General features: G+C 54.3%; 1 long non-coding RNA gene across 1 annotated transcript; it reads left to right on the forward strand.

The window, feature by feature from the left end:
* The first annotated feature begins 532 nt into the window (after positions 1 to 532).
* On the forward strand, positions 533 to 3,750 carry LOC132330857 (uncharacterized). The gene is made up of 2 exons (XR_009487452.1): positions 533 to 613; positions 1,053 to 3,750. It is a non-coding gene; the product is annotated as an uncharacterized LOC132330857 (long non-coding RNA).
* Positions 3,751 to 7,046: the final 3,296 nt, after the last annotated feature.

The raw sequence follows: 7,046 nt of genomic DNA on the forward strand, positions 1-7,046 counted from the left end.
CAGGGGCTGCTCAGCGCTGGTGACACCGCGGGGAGTGTCTGTGTCACCCCTTGTGTGTGCGTCTGTGTCACTGTGCGTGTTCGTGTCACTCGCTGTGTGTCTGTACGGGACTGCCTCTGCGTGTGTCGTTCCTTGTGTGTGCGTGTGTCACCCGCTGCGTGTGTGCGTCCCTTCCTCAGTGCATATGTCACTCCCTCTGTGTCTATGTATGTGTCACTGTGCGTGTGTCGCTGTCTGTGTCGCTGTGTGTGTGTCGCTGTCGTTGTCACTGTGCCTGTGTCTGTCACTGTGCATGTGTCACTCCGCGTGTGTCACTGCCCGCGCTGTCCCGGCGGGCGCAGCCCCGTGTCCACACCGTATCCACGCCGTGCCGTGCCCGGTGCGCGCCCCCGCGGGTGCCGCCGTGCCCGAGCTCGGGGGCGCGCGCCGCTCCCCGGCTCTCCTCCCCCCCCCCCCACCGCGCCGCCCGCGCGCGCCCCCGCGCCGCCCCCGGAAGCGGGCGCGGGTCACGTGGGCGCGCGGCGCTGCCATAAACACGGCAAGATGGCGGCGCTCACGCCGCCCGCCCGCCCGTGCTGCGTCATGTCGCGCCCCGGCCCCGCCGCGCCCGCAGGTGGGTCCGGCCCGGCGCGGCCCCGGGCACCGCGGGGTGGGCGGCCGGCGGCGGGGGGCGCGGGGCCGGCGGCGCCGGGCGCGGCGCTGCCCCGTGGCGCACTCGCATTTTCGGGGGCTGCGCGGGCGGGGCCGCCGCCCCCCCCTGCCCCGGGCGGGTCCCGGCGCTGCTGAGGGGCGAGCGGGGCGGGGGGCGCTCCGCGGGATGGGGGCTCCCCGTCCTCTCCCGTCCCGTCCCGTCCCGCGGCTGCTGCCCCGCTTTCCCCCTCCCCGCTCCAGGTAACCTCGGGCAGCGCCCTGGCAGCGAAGTTGGGAGCGAGCGGCGGTGGCGGCCCGGGCCCCGCCGCCCCTCAGCGCCTCCGTGCCCGCCGCCGGCCGTGTCACCGCCCGGCGCGCCGCTGGATCCCCGTCACCAGCTGTTTGTTTTCTTCCCTCTTCAGGCTCGCCGGGATTCGTGTTCAAACGGCGCCGGGGAAGATGGAGATGAGGTTTGTTCCCCTCGCACACCTCACTGCCCGTGCAGGGTGTGAGCAGCTCGCAGCGCTCGGAGATGCTCGGCCCGTGCGTAGGGGTGGGGAGGGACGAGCCCCGGGGCTGTGGGCAGGGAATGTCCCCAGTCCCATCGCTGGGATGCTGAAGGAATTTTGGTTCCTATGTAACAACTGCAAAAATATCACCAGCCCTAAAGGGGGAGGAGGTGGAACTGGAGTTTAAAAACCAACCAGGCCGACTTAAACGGGATTCAAAGGTGAGGACTGGCAGCAAACACTGGAAACTGGAGGTTTTTTTAAAAAAAGTGTATGGAAATTTGCAGGGCCTTAGCAATAACAAGAACAAAAATGTTTGCTGGACTCCAAAACTAATATGGGGTTTGCTATAAAATAGGTGGTTTTTTCCAGATAAAAGGAGAATCTGCTTGAGCTCTCTGCATCAGGTCTGTGTAGCTTTAGTCTGGCTGAAGCAAAGCAAAAATCAGTGTGTGTGTGTGTGTGATGCAAGACAACAAACTGTATTTGAATTAGGGAAAGAGCTCCAGAGAAAATGGCATCAGCCCTTGGAATACGGGTGTGACTCCAGCAGTTGCTGTTGCAGAGGGTACTGGGGAGGAATTGTTCCCCCTCTCCCTTTAAACCCCTGATAAGGAACTGCTGGAGCACGAGTAAAATCCTGATAGAGTGATCAAAGCATGCTTGAATTGCAAAGCAGTGATTCTTCTCTCATCACCTCAGCCTGTGAGATGTAGAATTCCCAATCCCACACTTAAGCCATGCTGAAATCAGTAGAATTCCTCACCTGGAATACCAATGGTGGTGTGAAAACACCTGGGAGCCAGAGTTGCTCGTGCAGCTCCTCTCCTTTTCAAAGCCCACCCTTGCACGGACACAATCCATTAATATTTTTAGCAAGTTTTTGTTGTGCTTTCCTGGCAACAGCCAATTCCTTAATGAATAATCCCCAAACTGTGGCAAATCTGCAAATTTGGGGATGCATGCTGAAGTCATCTGTGCTGCCTGACGTCAGCATTGCATAATCTGTTGACTGTCCCCTTTTTATGTAATGTATGTTTGGAGTTTGTTTTAAAATGTGCAAATGTTTTCCTTTCCCCTGCGTGCTGCTGCTCCCGATATTCCACGTTTGCCTCTCCGTTGCCCTCTGGAGTTGCAAACTTGTAAGGCAGCGTTTTCACGGCTGGATCCAGCCCAGTGGTTTGTGTTTCTCTCCTAAAAACAGCCTCTGGGACATCTCAGCGCCTTCTCTTTGCCAGGTGAGTTATTTAAAGTGTTAAAGAAACACCCCAGTTTTTGGAGTTTCTGGAGTTTCTGCTTCCTGCTGGTGGAAACATGGAAGCTTCTTGTGCTGCTCCATCTCCATCATAAATGGACTTTTATTGGAAACTTAGTAACACATTAACTTTGGCAGCATGAAACCCTTGTGGTTTTTTGAACTCATTTCAGAACTTGATGTATCCAATTCCCTCAGGCAACGTGGGGGTGGTAGAAATAATTTCGTGATGTTTTCAGGATTGCCTGGTTTTAGGAAAGAAAAAAAATACCAAGGAGGGGTAAAGTTGTAGAAATACACAACAAAGTGGTGGGTGGAGAAATGGTGCCATGATCTTTTCAGCAGGGCCTGTTTTGGAGGAAGGGAGGAAAAACAATGGGGGGTAGTAAATATAGGTTGATGGAAGCTTGTAATTTAACTAATTAGTGGGATTGTGCATTTCAAATGTTTTTATGTGGATTTGATGACCTAAAAATGCCAGCTCGGGCACCTCGAGGCTGCTCCCTGCAGTCCCTGTGGGCACAGCTGGCCCTGGGAGCTGCTCCCCTGGGATGGCACGGTGGGGATCAGTGCAGACACACGTGCCAGGCTCCAGAGGAGCCCAGGGTGGGTGTGGGCTGGGCTGGGAATCCTGGAAAAGCAGGCAGCAGGAGCCTGGCGGGCTCAGGGCACGGTACCGGTGCCACCCTTGGGGTTGGTGCCGCCGTCGGGGCCATGCCCGCCGTGATCCCGCTGTCCCAGAGTGGCTCCAGCAGCTTTCCTGGCTGCCTGCCACTGTCCCCACTGCTCCCTGACACCCAAGCCTCGGCAGCATGAGCCAAGTGCTGCTGGCTGGCTGGGTTTAAGGGGGAGGAAGGGCTGTCCCCTGTAGCAGGGGTGGTTACTGTGTCTCCATTAAAGCCAGCGTGGGTGGATTTGCCCGCAAGGAGCTGCTGCTTAAAACCGCTCAGAAGCCGCCGTGGTCATTAAGATTTAACACTAATTATGTGGATAATTTCCTGGAGTGAACCTCAGCTGCAAAGCCACTTGTGTTAAGGCTCCTGAGGCTTTCACCTGTGGGGTGTCGTGGGGTTTTTGGGACACTGAGGGAGGAGGACACCGAGGACTCGGCAGTGCCACGGAGGGGCCAATGACTGCCAGGCTGCCCTGGCTCAGTTATCACAGTGCTGATGCTGTCTCTTGTAAAGGTACAGTACTGTGATAACTGAAGGATGGCAGCCATCTGAGCTTCACGGCACCCTGGGGCCACCAAAGCCACCACGCCTGGCGTCCTGCTCCCCACTGGAGTGTGCTCGTTTCACCTGGAACCCTTGGCAGAAAGGTCATGTTTATTTTAATAAAATATAACACACTCTGCCTCGTTATTGGCTGTTTCGTCTGGGGAGGGCTTGCAGAGATGCTGTGCTTTGGAAGTGGGCAGAAATGGTTCCCAAAGCAGGGACCTGTGCAGCCTGGTGGATATTAAATAACAGAGAGGCCCCTCGGTGGGGTTACTTGGTAACAGAACAAATTATTCTGTAACAATAGTGAAAATAAAGCCCTTTAAGATACTTTTTAATATTTTTTTTGTTAGGATACCACAGTCTTGGCTGTTACTGTAACTCTATGTGGAACTTAGTGGTGGGAAATGGGTTCTTCCCTGCAGTGAGTTACTGGTGGATCGGGGACAGTCCTTTGCAAGGGTTCCTCGGGGCTTCTCTGCTCTGCAAGCGGGAGACTGAATTTCCTGCGTCATTTTTACAGCAATGTCATCAAAATCCCTGGAAATGAGGTGGTTTTCAGGGAGCCTGTGCTGATCTTTGTGCCGTGTGAGTTAACTCTGCAGTGCTGGGACGCGACAGCAGAGGGGCCCCGCGGGCCGGCTTGTGTTGGGAGTGTGAAATCCCAAGATTTTTGCATAAAGTAACCGGAAAGCTGCAGAAATGTCCGTGCAGTGCCCGTTTCCCAGATTCCTGCCCTTCCCCGAGGAGCTGGTGGCATTCAGGCTGCCGAGGCTGATGCAGCACTTTCCAGAGGTCACTATTTGCTCTCCATCCCGACATTCGGCGTGGTCATTGACCCAGTGGTGTTTAGAAATTCTTCTTTCTGGGCTGGATAATTCTTGTCCAGCAGGGCTTTGCCCTGTTTTTCATTTTCCTGCTGCTCACTGGAAGTTTGTGGGGCCAGCCCGGCGGGGTCGGGGCTGTGCAGCTGTGATGGAACATTTTGCCAGCCTGCGTCACTGAAAGGGGGAAATTCTTACTGGTGCTGGGACAGAGGCTTGAGGCTGCTTCTGGAGGAGGGCTCTGTCTCACCAGAAACTGCAAACAATGAAGAAAAACCATCCTGCTACCAAGAGCTTAAATTCTGGATTAAAATCTGAGCAGAATCAACCCCCAGCTTTCTGAAGGTTACAGGCACCTCTTGATCAGGCAGGAGTGTGCTTATCCCAAAAAGGAGCAGTGCTCATCTCTGTACTGGCTGTCCCACGGCAGCACTGCTGTGCTGCTCCTTCCTGTGCCACCATCATTCCAGGATGGACGGGAGAGAGGAGGAGCTGGGGGATCCTGGCCATGGGAGCTTTTGAACACTGCCCAGGGCACTCTATTTACCCATTTCAGGATCCAGCAGGTGCTCAGGGAATGTGCAGTCCCTTTCCTGGCAGAAAGGCAGGTGCATCCAGCCAGGTGCTCGTGGTGCTGCCCCAGGGACAGCTCCTGATGGAACAGTCAGCCTGGTGACTCCCTGTAGAAACCATCAAGTTCTTTCCTGCCCAGGGGAAGCAAGGTAAGCACTCAGAGGCAGATCCAAGGTCTGTTATGGATCAGATCCAGGGAGTACAGTTGCTCACCTGCCTGGCCATGGCTCAGGTTTGAGGTTAATGACCAACCCGTGCTGGTTTTGGGGACATACAGCAGAGCTGTGCATGGGACACTCATGTGGGGCTGCTGAACGGGGCACAGAGCCCGGCCCAGTGACTGGTGCCTCTCATTTCCTGTCACAACAAGCACAGCCTCAGCTCTGCCTTGGCACAGGAACTGAAGCACTGCCTGTGCCTTGGAGCAGCACCTCTCCAGGCACGTTTACTGGAATTTATTTCCCTCTCTAGCACAGTGGGCAGAGAGTCCATCTCTTCTTCCTGCAGCTTCCCACTGATATGGGAATGGGACAAACTGGTGGGATTGCTGTCCAAACATTGCTGCACATGAACAGTGCAACTCTCAGAGTCTCTTTTGCCCCTGGAGCACTTCCTCCTACCAACGTTGAAGCAAGACATAAACAACCTGCATCCAGTGGTACAGAGACAAGGCCCATGCTCTCTCTGCTGCAGCTGTCTGTGACTCCTGGGATTGATCCCACGGCAGGGCAGTTCCTGGTGCTGTGTCTCAGCTGCCATTCCAGATGGGTCTGTTCTTACCCAGCAGTTCTCAGACTCTTGCATCAGGAAAGTCCCTTTTCCTGGCTGAACTCTGCTGCCTTCCCACCCACGTTCTTTGTGGGGAGAGGAGCACTTCTGCTCCTGGGATGTCTCCTCGGGGCTGTGAGGCTGCAGACTGGAATGGCTGCTCTGCTCCTGGCTCCCAGCCTCAGCTCAGCCTTTTAAGGGTGGGAGCTGCTGCTGGGAGCAGCCTGGCCCTTCTGACAGCAGCAGGATTAAAGGCATCCATTGTCTGCAGCCCTTGAAACCAGGTGAAGACATTGCCTCTCCCCAGAATGCCTTTTCCTCCCCCAAATGTACCATCTGTTGCTGTTGGACTGAAATAAGAAGAATTCTTCCCAACAGAGCTTTAAGCACCCAGCCATTTCAAAGTCCAGCAGTGCCCTGTATGAGTCAGACTGTTTTAATTGCTGCTTATTTAGATCTTCTCCAGCTTAGTTCAGACACTTGAACTTGAACTCTAACCCAGACCTTCATGATTAAACATCTTTACAAACCAAGCTGCCTACTTGCAATGTCCCCATGCAAATATTAGCTGTACCAGAAAGCAGCTTGGCTTTATGTCTGATTAAGGAAATCCTCAGTGTGAGCCTGGAGATGCTGGACAATGTGGAACGAACTCTGCTGAAGTCTGTACTGTCTTGTTTTCCCCTGGAACTGGGAAAAGCAGTGCCCAGGAGCAGTGTGTGAACAGAAGTGACACAATCCCTTCTCTTTCTCCAGGAGATATTTCTGCCTGTATCTCACATTTTGGAAGCAGCTGCTTGCTGAGTTGTTGGATTATATGTAAACCCTGCATTTTGTCATTAGCTTGATTCACCAAGGGAAACTGTGACTTTATGTGATGGCTGATCAGGGACAAAAGTGCTCAGCAGGAGCTGAGTGTTCCAGAGTGGTGCAGTGTCAGTTACTGCTGTAATTGCTGCATTTGGGCAGATGAGCAAGCCAAGATTGCAGAGTTTGGTACATAATTTGCTCTTCATAACATTTCACAGGGGCAGGAGAGGTGCACAGACCCACATGTGGGTTAATATGCTCTTATACAGAGTCTTTAATTGATGTTGGACAAATGTTCTAACTTTTCTGGGAGGGGTGGAACCAGAGGAAAGGCCCCTCTACTCCAAAGGGCTTTGGCTCCCAGCTGAGCTTCAGTTTATCAGTGAAATTAGAATTCAAATCTCAAGTTCCCCTTTGACTGCAAGAGGCTGAGAGCTGCACTTTGAGGTTTGTGATG

The sequence above is a fragment of the Haemorhous mexicanus genome, chromosome 9 (genome assembly GCF_027477595.1).
Source record: "Haemorhous mexicanus isolate bHaeMex1 chromosome 9, bHaeMex1.pri, whole genome shotgun sequence".
Taxonomy (NCBI): Eukaryota; Metazoa; Chordata; class Aves; order Passeriformes; family Fringillidae; genus Haemorhous; species Haemorhous mexicanus.